This window comes from Neltuma alba, unplaced genomic scaffold, assembly GCF_004799145.2.
Source record: "Neltuma alba isolate B1F8T4 unplaced genomic scaffold, ASM479914v2 tig00003187_pilon, whole genome shotgun sequence".
Lineage (NCBI taxonomy): Eukaryota > Viridiplantae > Streptophyta > Magnoliopsida > Fabales > Fabaceae > Neltuma > Neltuma alba.
This window is the reverse complement of record NW_021633178.1, coordinates 1-13,677: the sequence shown is the minus strand read 5'-3', so window position 1 is coordinate 13,677 and position 13,677 is coordinate 1. Positions and strand designations below refer to the sequence as shown.

Below are 13,677 nucleotides of genomic sequence, written 5' to 3'. Positions count from 1 at the left end.
TCCCCTCTAAATTTGGGATTTTTTGGAGTGGAGAGAAATTTTATATGTCATCCTAACTAAATTATTCTTACTAATTATTTAATATTACAAGTCTGTCCTTTCTTACTAAAACCCCTTTTTTCATCTCCTCCTCTTTCTCAGATCCGCTGCTATTTTTCTTTGCTATTCTCAATCTTTTGATGGCACTACAAGAAATTGTAAAAGTAGCAGCGGAACCTTTCTAGCGGTTAAAGAAAACCGCTAGAAATTTCAGATATTTCTAGCGGTTCCTACAAAAACCGCTGCAAAATACAGACGGTTTGACCATTAAACGCACATTTCTAGCGGTTAGGGGTAACCGCTAGAAAATTAGAGCTAGAAAACTCCCCGGGCTTTGGCGGGAACTTGGCGCCAAATTTGTAGCGTTTACTTTCTAGCGGTTCAGGCTAATAAACCGCTAGACACTGAAAAATTCTAGCGGTTGATGCATGAAGCGCTAGAAATTTTTTTCATTCCCCGAGGAGTTTAGAAATTTCTAGCGGTTTCACGGCCGAACCGCTAGAAATCTCTAGCGGTTCGGCCGTGAACCGCTAGAAATTCCCAACGGTCATATGACCGTTGGGAATTTCTAGCGGTTAGGCACAAAACCGCTAGAAAGTTTCGGTCTATATATACCCCCCCCCCACACTCTCACTTCTTCAATCGTTCTGGAAGCGAAGCTCTGCTGAATTTTCTTCACAAACATATTTGAGTTCTGATTCAGTTGCAGATCCTTATTTTCAGGTAAAAATAGTAATTTATTGATAAATAATTTTTATTTTATGTTTTATTTTATTAATTTTATTATGTTATAGCTTATAAATTAATTTTTTTATTTCATTTATAAATAATTACTATTTGTTGTTATTAGGATGCCTCGTCGACATGGGAAAGACCCAGTTGATCCTGAGAGAGCTGGACCCAGTGAGGTTCATCATGATGCTGATGAGCCATTTCCCAGCATTCATGACTACGATTTGAGCGAGGAGGATATCCTCAGTTTTATGGAGCAGGATGGTATTGAGCGGACTGAGGAGGCTCATTTTACTGGGGATGAGCAACCCCATGCTGATGCTGCTGACGAGGAGGAGGAGGAGGAGGAGCAGCAGGATCAGGGGAATGAGTATCCCCAGGCTGCACAGCGTCCTGCTCCGAGACGTCAGGCTGGTTATGAGGTGGAATTTGTCGGTAAGTATTTATTTTAACTTTTTAAAGTTTTGATCAGTATTTAATTTATATAGAAATTATATTAATTTATTGATATATAATTTATTTCTTAATTAAATTTTGTAGACACTGAGGGGAACAGGTCCTATCGGAGGCTGACAGCCAGAGAGCTGTCTATGATGACGGGCGGACGAGTGGTTGTGCCGCTCAATGAGTTGGGCCAACCGACGAAGAAAGGTGGCCAGTTGTACAACAAGTACGTGCGCCTCCTTGGTCAGCAGTGGACGCTGTTCCCCATCTACGTGCAGAACTGGAAGAAGATCACCTCAGACAAGAAGCAGCAAGGCTGGGAAATAATGAAGGTAATATAAAATTGTTATTTATAATTTTTTTTAATTTAAATAAATGATTATATATTTTGTTTTCAAATAATTTAATTGTTTGATTATAATTTTTTATTTATTTAATTTGTTTGTTATTTATAATATTTTTAAAAGTAGTTAAATGAATATATATTTTTAATTTAAATTATTTAAAAGTAGTTAAATGAAAATAATTTGTTATTGATTTCATTAATTTATTACTTATAATAATTTTAAATTTAGTTGAGTAAAAATATTTTTTTATTTAAATTACTTAATTGTTTAATTATTATTAAACTTTGATTAATTTATATTTTATTTATAATATTGTTAAATTAGTTAAAAACTAATTATTTGTTTTTAATTATTAAAATTGCTTAATTATTTGTTTATAATTTGTTATTTAGTTAATTTATTATTTTAATCATAGAGTAAATTTATTCTGGGGGAGGAGTTGAGGGCTGACACGATCAAGAGGCTGGGGATGGCATGGAAGAACAGGAGGGCCGACCTGTGGAGGGAGAAGAAAGGTGACGGGACGAGGCCCCTCCAGGAGATACTGGCAGATGTACCTGGTGGAGTCCCGGACCAAGACTGGTCTACTTACGTCTATTTTAGGATGACGGCTGACCAGATGGTATGATAATATTGTATTAATTATAATTTCTTTATTTTTTATCCGACTTGACTCATTTAATTTAATTTTTTTACATTTTGCTTCAGGCTCTTTCTAGGAGAAATGCTAGGAGCGTCAGGCATCAGACGATACGTCATAGGGCTGGATCCAGGAGCTTTGCGATCACTTATGACGAGATTGTGAGTACTTGAAATAAATTTATTAAATATGTAGATGTATTTAATTTGTAACTAATTATTTCTTTGATTTCATTTACAGATAGAAAAGACGCAGCAGGAGCGGGGATACACGCCCACTTATGGCGAGATGTGGCCGATGGTGTATAGACCCCGAGACGGGCGTGCGTCGGATGAGGTTGAGGAGATAGCGGTAAGTAATAAATTAAATATTAATATAATATCACAGTGTAGATATCATTATATTATAATTAACTTCTTTATATTAATTTTGGTAGGCACGGATGACTCAGGTCGATTCCGAGTTGCGTGAGTCTCAGGGGTCTGCCTTGGATCCCACCGCCTCACTTTTAGCGGGTCTTGGCCGGCCGCAGCACCCTGGTCGAGTTAGCGGGCTTGGACTTGGACCTACACCGACTAGGCTGCCCCGCTCAAGTGGCGCTGGCCCTTCATATACTGCTGGGAGCTCTCATGCGAGTGCGAAGCGGCCGGGTTCCTCATCTTCAGAGGAATTGCGAGAGGAGCTCAGACAAGAGTTCGAGGCCAGGATCGTGGAGCGTGATCGTCAGTTCCAGGAGCGTGATCGTCAGCTCCAGACGCAGCTTGACCAGCTCTTGGCAGCTGCTACGGCTCTGCGTCATGTGGTGGTCAGTATAGCTCCAAACATCTCGGTTCCTGACATCCCCGACCTACACATGCCACCAGTCCCGCCCCTACCCCCCCGCCATCCGCCAGTCCAGTCCCAGCAGGTTGAGCGGCCTGCCCACCGTCAGCCGGAGGATTCAGCAGAGGATGATCCCGATGATGCTGCTTCTGCCCCCCACCCATGATTTGCTTTCATTGTATCGGATTTTATTAGAATCTTAATTTTACGGTTTTATATATTATTTAGATATTTATCTAAATTTTATATTTATTTGTTTCCTTTATTGATTTATTTCTATAATTTTATTTATGTCAAGTACTAATTAATATTGAAATATTTATTTATTTATTACAACATCAACATTACAATTTATTAAACACGTTAAACATATTAATTACTCGAAATAATTCTATAATCATTTATTAATTTAATAAATATTTTTAAAACCGTAGAATTTTCTAGCGGTTCTGGGGAACCGCTAGAAAATTCTCAAATTTGACCGAATTTTCTAGCGGTTATAAAACCGCTAGAAAATTCAAAACAGATGGAGAGAAAATTCCCGTTAAACCGCTAGAAATTTCTATCGGTTTGTAACCGATATTTAGACTTTCTAGCGGTTAATAACCGCTGGAAATTGAAATTTTCCGTTAAAACCGCTACAAATTTGTAGCGGTTTTGTAACCGCTACAAAAAAATGACCGTTCCTCCACCCTCCTTTATAAGCTGAAGCACTTCAACTGAATTTCATTTTAACTTCTCTTTGAGCTCTGTGGCATATTTTCACGAAATTTGAGCATTATTAGTCATGGATAGGTCGTGGATCAACTTGCACCGGTCGACTCCGCAATACTTGGCTGGTCTAAACTATTTCTTGGATTTTGCTTTCGCCAATGCTGCCGTAAATGGTAAGATTCAGTGTCCCTGTCCTAAATGTAATTTCAAAAAGTGGCATCCCAAAGATATTGTTAGGGAACATTTAATCTTTAAGCCTTTTCCGCGAGAGTACGTATTTTGGCAACTACATGGGGAACGGCTAGATATGGGTGCTGAGTCAGTGCCAGTAGTTTCACGGATGGGAGTTCGAGTGGATGAGGCCGATGCCGTGAATGATGCTGTGCGTGATGCTTTTGGTGTTCACGAAAGCTCGAATCCCAACGAAGATGAAGTAGAGGGACCTCAACCGGAGTTTCTAAGAAACGAAACTGCTCGGGAATTTTTTGACCTCATGACCGAAGCTGACAAGCCTCTTTATTCTGGGTGTACAAAGTATTCGAAGTTGTCATTCTTGGTGAGGCTGTATCACATCAAATGCTTGTGCGGTATGACTGACAAGGCGATGTCTATGTTGCTGGAGTTACTGGGAGATGCTTTCCCCCAAGCTGAATTCCCTCCGTCTTTTTACGAAGCAAAAAAGATTATTAACAAGCTTGGCTTGAACTATAAGAAGATAGATGCATGCCCAAACGACTGTATGCTATACTGGGGAGATGATGCCAACAAAGAGATTTGTACGAGATGCAAGACGTCACGCTATAAGTCGGTACGAAAGGGCAAGAAGCAAAAGAAGAAACCGGCCAAAATTCTCAGGTACAAATTATTACAGCGTGTTACTTGTTCCGTCTCTAAAAATATTCGGTATTTTAAATTTTTAATATATTATTTTCTTAGATACTTTCCTTTGAAACCACGGTTGCAAAGAATGTATATGTCATCAAAAATGGCTCAGCACATGAGGTGGCACGCGACTGAGGAAAACCTAGATGGTAGGTTAAGGCACCCACGAGACTCGGAGGCGTGGAAAGCGTTTGATGCGAAATTTCCAGACTTTGCCAATGATCCTAGAAATGTACGTCTTGCATTGGCAACCGATGGTTTTAATCCCTTCGGAAACATGAGCACAAGTTACAGTATCTGGCCGGTGGTGTTAATTCCATACAATCTACCACCTTGGATGTGCATGAAGCAGAGCTCCTTTTTGCTTTCCATGATCATTCCTGGCAAGAAAGCACCAGGAAATGATATTGACGTATACCTGCAACCGTTGATACACGAATTGCTCGACCTATGGACGAATGGTGTTGAGGCATATGACTCACATGACAAGCAACTATTCAATCTCCGTGCAGCCTTGATGTGGACAATAAGTGATTTTCCCGGTTTGGGAACTTTGTCTGGCTGGAATGTGCATACTGGGTTGGCCTGTCCTGAGTGCAATTTTGATTCTGTGCCATGTCGCCTTCCACACAGTCGCAAGTGGTGCTTCATAGGACATCGACGGTTCCTTGATTCCAAGCACAGACTTAGATTGCAACGGATTCGCTTCGATGGGAAACAGGAGAAGAGAGATCCTCCTGTTACTTTGTCTGGTATGGATATTTTGCGGCAGTTAGAAGATGTTCATATCGAGTTTGGTAAGAGTGTGGATCCCGAACGATTGGGACGACGATCTCGTGGGACATCTGATACGCAACCTATGCAATGGCGGAAGAGAAGCATATTTTTCACTCTTCCTTATTGGGAATCTAATTTGCTACGACACAGTTTGGATGTTATGCACATTGAAAAAAATGTGTGCGATAATGTGCTATATACGTTGCTCAATGAAGCTGGAAAGTCCAAAGACCATCTCGCAGCTAGAAAAGATTTACGGGCTTGGGGAATTCGTGAAGAGGCTTGGCCTGATGAAAACGACAAGTTTCAGCCAGCTAAATTCACCTTGACAAAGCAGAACAAGGATATCTTCCTCTCGACGTTGAAGAACATAAAAGTACCAGATGGATATTCTAGCAACATCTCAAGGTGTATCGATCTGCAGGCTCGAAAGGTTACTGGGTTGAAAAGTCATGACTCTCATGTTCTTATGCAACAGTTACTTCCATTGGCCTTGAAAAACACACTTCCTTCTGATGTATCGGTGGTTTTGGTAGAATTATGTTCATTTTTCAAGAAGTTGTGTGCGAAGGTCTTGGTAGCGGAAGAGCTTGATCAGCTGCAAAATAAAATTATTCTTACACTTTGTCACTTGGAGATGATATTTCCTCCATCATTCTTTACTGTTATGGTTCACTTGACTGTCCACCTTGTTCGAGAAGCAAAGGTTGCTGGCCCAGTTCACTATCGATGGATGTACCCTATAGAGAGGTACTAGATTATCTTTTATTCCCGCCTCTTTAAATTTCACATTGTTCTTTCATTTACTCGTAATTATTAATGCAATTTTAACTTACAGGTACTTGGGAAAATTAAAATCATATGTTAGGAATAAGGCATGGCCTGAGGGGTCAATAGCAGAAGGTTATTCCGGAGATGAGGTCCTAACTTTCTGTTCGAGGTACTTTGATGACATGGAGACATCTTTTAACCGCCCGCGTCGCGTAGATGATTCTCCTCCCGGTCCTTCCACGTCAACTTTATTTCCTCCTGTTGGGAAACCAGTTGGAGGATATGAATTCTTCAGACTCACTCCTACAGAGAAACTCCAGGCACACAGACACGTTTTGATAAATTGCAGCCAAGTTGAACCCTTCATGCAGTAAGTATATATATCATATAAGCTCACTAGCTTTTACACTTTATATTTGTTTCTTATTGACTCTTCTAACAAATTACACTTTACTATAGTGAGTTTAGGAGTTATCTCAGGCGTCAGCTACGGGGCCGTGCGCGTTCTGCTGACATTGATAAAAGAGTCCACAAAGAGTTTCCCAGTTGGTTTACACGTCGAATACGTAATGACAACAGCCCATACACAGATGAATTCAGAGCTCTTTCTCTCGGTCCGTTAGACCATGCACGGAGGTTTACCGCGTACAATGTCAACGGCTTCAAGTTCTGTACGGTTGCACGTGATCAGGGATTGCTCACACAAAACTCTGGAGTTTGCGGGACATTCGGAACGAGATGTTATGCTAGCAGTAGTGATGGCGATATGCGCTTTGGAGGCGTCACTTACTATGGAAAGCTAATTGACATTATTGAGTTGACTTACCAGCTTTTCACCGTGACACTGTTCAAATGCTCCTGGGCAAATACGACAACTTCACGGGGACTCGCTACTGACCATTTGGGCATCACCTCAGTCAATTTCTCAAGACTTATTCATACGGGGGCATCTGAAGATGATGAGCCATATATCCTTGCTTCTGAGGCACACCAAATTTACTATGTCGAGGACGAGAAACATAAAGACTGGAATATGGTCGTTCACCTCAAGCCACGGGATCTTTACGATATGGGTGATGGTGACATTATTTACGACAGTGAACCCTTCCAACCCTCGAATTTTGAAGACTTCTTTCCTCAAGGAGATGATAATTTGCCACTTATCAGGTACACGTCTTTTCTTAAATTATTTAAATAATTAACTACTAATTACTAATTTTTTCCAAATACAACATAAATTTAACAAATTTTTTTAAAATATGTCCTTTCAGGCCGGATGATGATGGAGAGTAGCAGCATCCAAAATAAATTATTTAACAAAATTTTCGTCCATAAATACATATGTATAAATTAAAATTCGTAAAATTTTTTAAAAATAAAAAAATTTTCATTTGTAGCGGTTATTAACCGCTACAAATTTTTCCACGAAATTGTAATTTGTAGCGGTTATTAACCGCTACAAATTACAATTTCGTGAAAATTGTAATTTGTAGCGGTTAATAACCGCTACAAATTACAATATCGTGAAAAAATTTGTAGCGGTTATGAACCGCTACAAAATACATACCTGTAAATTAAAATTCGTTCAGATTTTAAAAATAAAAAATACTAACTTTCTAGCGGTTAATAACCGCTACATATGTAACCGCTACTAATTACTAGCGCTTTTATATACGCTAGAAAATGAATAACAGCTACAAAATGTTATAAAACGCTACAAAAACACCGCTACAAATGTGTCGCTGATCTCTATAAATACCATATCTTCTCTACATTCATTTACTCCATCTCTTTTCCTTCCTCTCCTATTCTTCTTCATAATTCTCTCTTTTTTTCTTACTATCTCATATTGTGTTTTTTCTCTTTACTCTATGGTAAGTGAATTTTATTTTATAATTCATTGTATCTTTTATTTGTTTTTATTTAAAATTTACTAACATATTTATTTCTTCTTTCCTTTCAGATTTTTCTTCTCCACATTTGTCATGCCCTCCTCAACTGATTCAAATACTCATCAACTTAATACTATAGGTTCAATATTCCAAAATATATCATCTTCAATTCAACTATCTTATTAAATATTCAATTAAATTATCTTGTTAGATTAAATTCACTTCTTTTAACACATTCATAATTTAATTACATATTTTTTATTACAAAATTTGAATATATAAAATGTAACATATAACTAATTATACAAATTAACAAAAATTCTTCAAAATAATTTATTTAATGGTTTTTAAAATTATAATATGAAAAACCATAAATTTTTTTTTCTGGCACGGTAAACATTTCTAGCGGTTCAGAACCGCTAGAAATATTTCGTCAAATTTAATTTCGCGCCAAAATTTCTAGCGGTTAAGAACCGCTAGAATTTTGGCGCGAAATTTAAATTGACGAATATTAAGAACCGCTAGAAAATTTTCCCCCCGCCATTCTAAAAATTCAATTGGTGTGAAAATTTAATTTCCCAAATATTCTAGCGGTTCTATAACCGCTAGTAATTTTCGCGCGCTACTGAAATTATTTAATTCCCGTTTAGCAGGTTTCTAGCGGTTACAAAACCGCTAGAAATTTTTTCCGGCAAACGTTTCTAGCGGTTTTATAACCGCTAGAAAGTTTCCCCGGAAAAAATTTCTAGCGGTTTTGTAACCGCTAGTAATGTGTCTCCTTCAGATAATTTCTAGCGGTTCGTAACCGCTAGAAATGTTCTATCGTTTTGACCATGATGTGTAGCGGTTGAGATAACCGCTAGAAATTTTTCTAACACCTGTTTTTCTAGCGGTTTCGTTAACCGCTACAAATGTTATTTGTAGCGGTTAAAACCGCTAGAAATGTAACACCATAACCGCTAGAATTAACATATTTTTTTTGTAGTGTGGAAAGTATTCTTTTATATTTATAAGAGATAAAATTGACAAAGGAGTATAAAAGTGATATTTGAGAAGTAGCTGTGCGTCTGAGATTAACAATGAATATATACAACTATTTTGCATACAGGAACAACAATCCATTTTATTTTTTTTTTTATCATAATTTAAAGAAGTATAAATTTTAAACAAGTATATTGAAATTAACGAAACGATATGTATATCAATAAATACTATTTAAACTGGATATAATTTTTTGTGTTGGATGTAGTATGGTGATTATTTTTTGAGATTCATAAATTAGAAAATAATAATTTAATTTAAATATTAAAATAAAAATAAAAAATTTTAAATAAAAGATAAGGGCATATTTGTCACTTTATAATTAGCTCTCATTTCCCTCTCATTCTGAACCAAACAAGAAACATCCTCTCCATTTCTTTCCTTTCAACCAAACAAAATTATAACCCCCATTTCCTCTCATCCCCCCTCCCTCCAATTAACCTCCCTCTCCTTCTTTTTATTGAACCAAACAAAGCCTGAATGATGACTACGAGGGATTGTTCTTGGAATTCTAAAAGATCCAGGAGAGCGTTTCCGAGGCCCAAAAGATTTTCCGTACTCTTAATGACGCAGAGGCCCATCTGGTGGGCATATGAGGCCCAATCTTGTTAATATGGACCCCGAGGCCACTGCCACCTAAGCAAAGCCAATCCAAGAAGAAGTTTCTCGAATGCGAGTAAGGTAGCGTTTGATTTAAAACTCTTGGATGAACAGAGGGCTCTCAGGATTATAGAAAGAAGCCAAAGCTTTCATCTGCGCCGTATTAGAGGCCTGTCTTGCCGATTGTTCTCCAGTCAGGGTAGGTCCTTGTTTCCGTCTTCTTATTTTTGTTGAGCCTTTGTTATTCGGATCATCTCTTGGTTAGGGGGGCCAATCTATCTCCTTTCTTTCATGTTAAGCGTCTCTTTCTGATTTCTCTGGCGTGATTAAGGCTTAGAATCGTGTATGTTTTTTATCACGCACGTGTCTTCCCCCCCCCCCCCCAACCCCCACTATTCTAGTTGATTTCGAGCGTGGGGTTTGATCACGAAGACATCCTGACTTATCGCTTAATATGTAATGATTCGAACCTCGTGCGTTATGTCATGCTATTTTCTTCAGAACTTTGCCCAAACGATTTCTTTCTTGGAGTGAAGAAAAGTGTACTCAATCCTTCTTTGCACGGGCTTTAATAGCTGATTTTTTCCTTAAATTTCTTCTTAACTACCTCTGTATATATGATGCTAACAAGTAAGAATAGAGCTCCTTGGGAATCTTCATTTGACAACATGCATGCGAGACTTGAAAGATAAACCCACAGTTTATGTTTCGAAGAGAATCGGACGTGGTCTCCGTAAAAATTCTTATTGTAGGGTCTGCTGATCTTGTTATGAGAACTGGAAGGCGTTCAACAGTTTTGACTATTTTTTATCATGCACGGTTGAGTTTCCTCAGCTTGCTTCTAATGACAATTATTTGTGCTAAAAACGTGTCTTATTAAGTTGTTTCTTCCTTCTTCTTCTTTTTAAATATGACAGGCGTGTGTTAAACTGCAAAATGAGGGGCAGAAGCTACAGTTACAGTCCCTCACCTCCAAGGGTTATAGCAGAAGACGCCGCAGTCCTAGTCCCCGTGGTCGTTATGGGGGCCGTGGTAGGGACTTGCCAACTAGTCTTCTGGTTAGGAACCTTCACAGAGATTGCAGGTACTAATGAATTTCGGCTTAGCCATCGGCCTGCCACTTATTTATTTGTAAATGATAGTACTCCCCGGTCTTTAATATAAGACCCATTTAACTAATTTGATTAGATTAAGAGAGTTAGGTAAGTTAGTTAATTATAAGAAAATTGACACATTTTTCTTAAAACACCATAATCATCTTTCTTAATACCCCTCTCTCTTACTTAATTATGGTTGAGGGAGTATCTATAGGGGTAAGAGAAATGTGTCTTATATTTAAGACCAAAACCAACTCAAGAATTGGGTCCTATATTAAGGACCGGAGGAGTATTATCTTTAAATATCCTCGGAGAATTGATGGAAGGGAAGTATTTATGAAATTTGTAAGTAATATATTTTATGTAAACGTGCTTTGGGGACTTCACGGAAGCAAGGTACTAATGGAGAGTTACCGTTGCCTCTTGTATGATTTCAGTGGGCTGATTAAAATTATTATTTGGTTCTTGGTTTACAGGGCAGAAGATCTACGAGGACCTTTTGGCCACTTTGGTCCTCTCAAGGATGTTTACCTACCTCGCGATTATTATACTGGGTAAGCATATTTTCTATTGCCTGAAGGATGGCTCACTATGTTCTGAAAGTTTTACAGGCAAAAAGAAGAAAAGATAAAGGAACTTTGAATACTGTTTCTTACTTTAACAATTTGTATTTTATCCTGGTTAAGATGTCTTGATTGTAGAATTTGTGAATAAATAATGGTGGCTTCCCTCCCTTGTTTAGTTTTGCCACTTCTTTCCTAATATAATCACCACAATCATTTCATGGAAATTTGGTTGTTTTATTGAAAGAGTGAAGACAAGAATGAAGTAATAAGAGAGTACTGTGTTGAAGACAACAAAGAAGTAATAAAGGTATTGTGTTGAAGACACCCAATCAGGTAATAAGAGTCCTGTTCAAGGTCATGTTAGTGTACATGAAGATTCGGAGAAGGTTGAGTTTGAGTACATTGTGAAGAAAGTTCAAGTCTTGAAGAGTTTCATCTCAATTTATACTTTGGCATCTACAAGGTTAGCACTCGTGTGATGTTTACTCATGAATTCTAGGAGTGTTGAGATATGATTGTATAATACTTTGAAGTCAGGGTTGTAGTTTCTGCAATCAACTCAGCAGTTGTGTGCTGGTCTGTTCACATTTTATCATGTGTAGTGTGTTTTTTTTTTCCCTTAGATGCCGGAATATCATGTTACAGGGAGCCACGTGGATTTGGATTTGTCCAATATGTGGATCCAGCTGATGCTGCGGATGCTAAATATCACATGGACGGTCAAATTCTACTTGGTCGTGAGTTGACTGTGGTGTTTGCTGAGGAAAACAGAAAGAAGCCGGCTGAAATGAGAGCCAGAGAGCGATATAGGTAAGATACGCTACCCTTTTACAAATTGCAAGGAGGTATCTGAAATGTGTTTCTGACAACAGTTTTGTTATCATTTCTTTTCGTTGGTGGTAAGTTTTTGTTGTCATTTTATTTGTTTTTGTAACACTTACATGCTCATCCTGTCTCCAGGAGCCGATCATACAGGAGGTCTCCGCCTCGTTATTCTTACTCACCGCGCTATGCTCGAACCTATTCCGGCAGCCCATATACATTCTCCAAGACGAAGTCGTTATTCCGGGTATGCATTTGGATTTTGTTTAGATGGTATTTTATTTGCCTGGAGTATAAGGTTTGCATAGTTTGCTTACTTGGAAGAGCCCCCTTTTCTATGATTTAGGTCAATATCACCAAGGGACCGGAGGTATAGGGAGCGATCATACTCCAGATCACCTTACAGGGAACGATCATATTCAAGAAGCCCTAGTCGAAGCAGGAGTCCAAGTTATTACTAGTCCGATCATGAATTATATGGAGCTTTCTAAGGCTATTCCTTGTTACTGATTTCGACAGCTTCATGTGGAGATCACCGATTACGAATTCAGAGTGGACAACGATTTAGTTTCTATTTCATGTACCTTGTGTGTTTGGCCTGAGTTTGACAATATATTAAGTTGGTGGCAAGGACCTATCTGCTTGGTTTTTCCCTCCCCGAATTCCCTTCGTCGGATTATGATGTGAATATCACTGCCCTCGGGGCTTCTCGGCTGTTTTCTCATCCATTGAACCTTGGCCGTTTCTTTTTGGCTAAAGAATTTGATGACTTGGCTCGTAATGAAAAGGAAATAATTTATGCTAGGAGCATGCTTGGTGATATCCATTTTAAGAATCAATTAACAACCCTTGGCGGGTAATCTGGAATTAAAATCGAAGCTTGTCTTTTCCTCTTTAGCTGCGGAAAGTAATTGTTTTCCGGCATGGGTAATCCGTATTTGCGTGCATCTTTTCTTCCCTATTGCGGTGAGGTATTTCATTTTTATTTGTTTAATATATGTTGATGCAGGCTGGGGGTGATGCTACCTGCTGAAGAATGAATAAGCACAAAAGGGGAAGATAGTAGGGCTTGCTCATGGGAGGGCACCCTGAGGATTAAATAATATCAAGCTTGCTCAAGTAGAACATCCAAAAGGATTTAGGGGGTGTTTGGCAATCTCGAAAAGTGTTTTCTTAAAAGTATTTTTTCGCAAAATAAAAAAAATTTTCTCGACATATTTACTTTGTAGATTATAAAGTATTTTAAAATTATAGTTTGGTTTTTATTAAAACACTCTCTTTAATATTATTTGGACGGAAGACAAAGAAGTCACGCCACGTAATCATAATGTCCAATTTTTGCCAAAGACAAAAATGAAAGAACCATGGCAATGGAGTAACAGTGAAGACGTTGATATGGTGGCTTGAAGTCTGCGAATCAAATCCGAAGCAACAAACGAGAAGTTCGGGGTTCGTACCGAGCGACCCGAAAAAGCATCATTGCAAAGGGGG

General features: G+C 38.4%; 1 pseudogene; it reads left to right on the top strand.

Annotated features, from left to right (window-relative positions):
- Positions 1–10,468: 10,468 nt before the first annotated feature.
- Positions 10,469–12,780, top strand: LOC114740841 (serine/arginine-rich SC35-like splicing factor SCL33; annotated as a pseudogene).
- Positions 12,781–13,677: the final 897 nt, after the last annotated feature.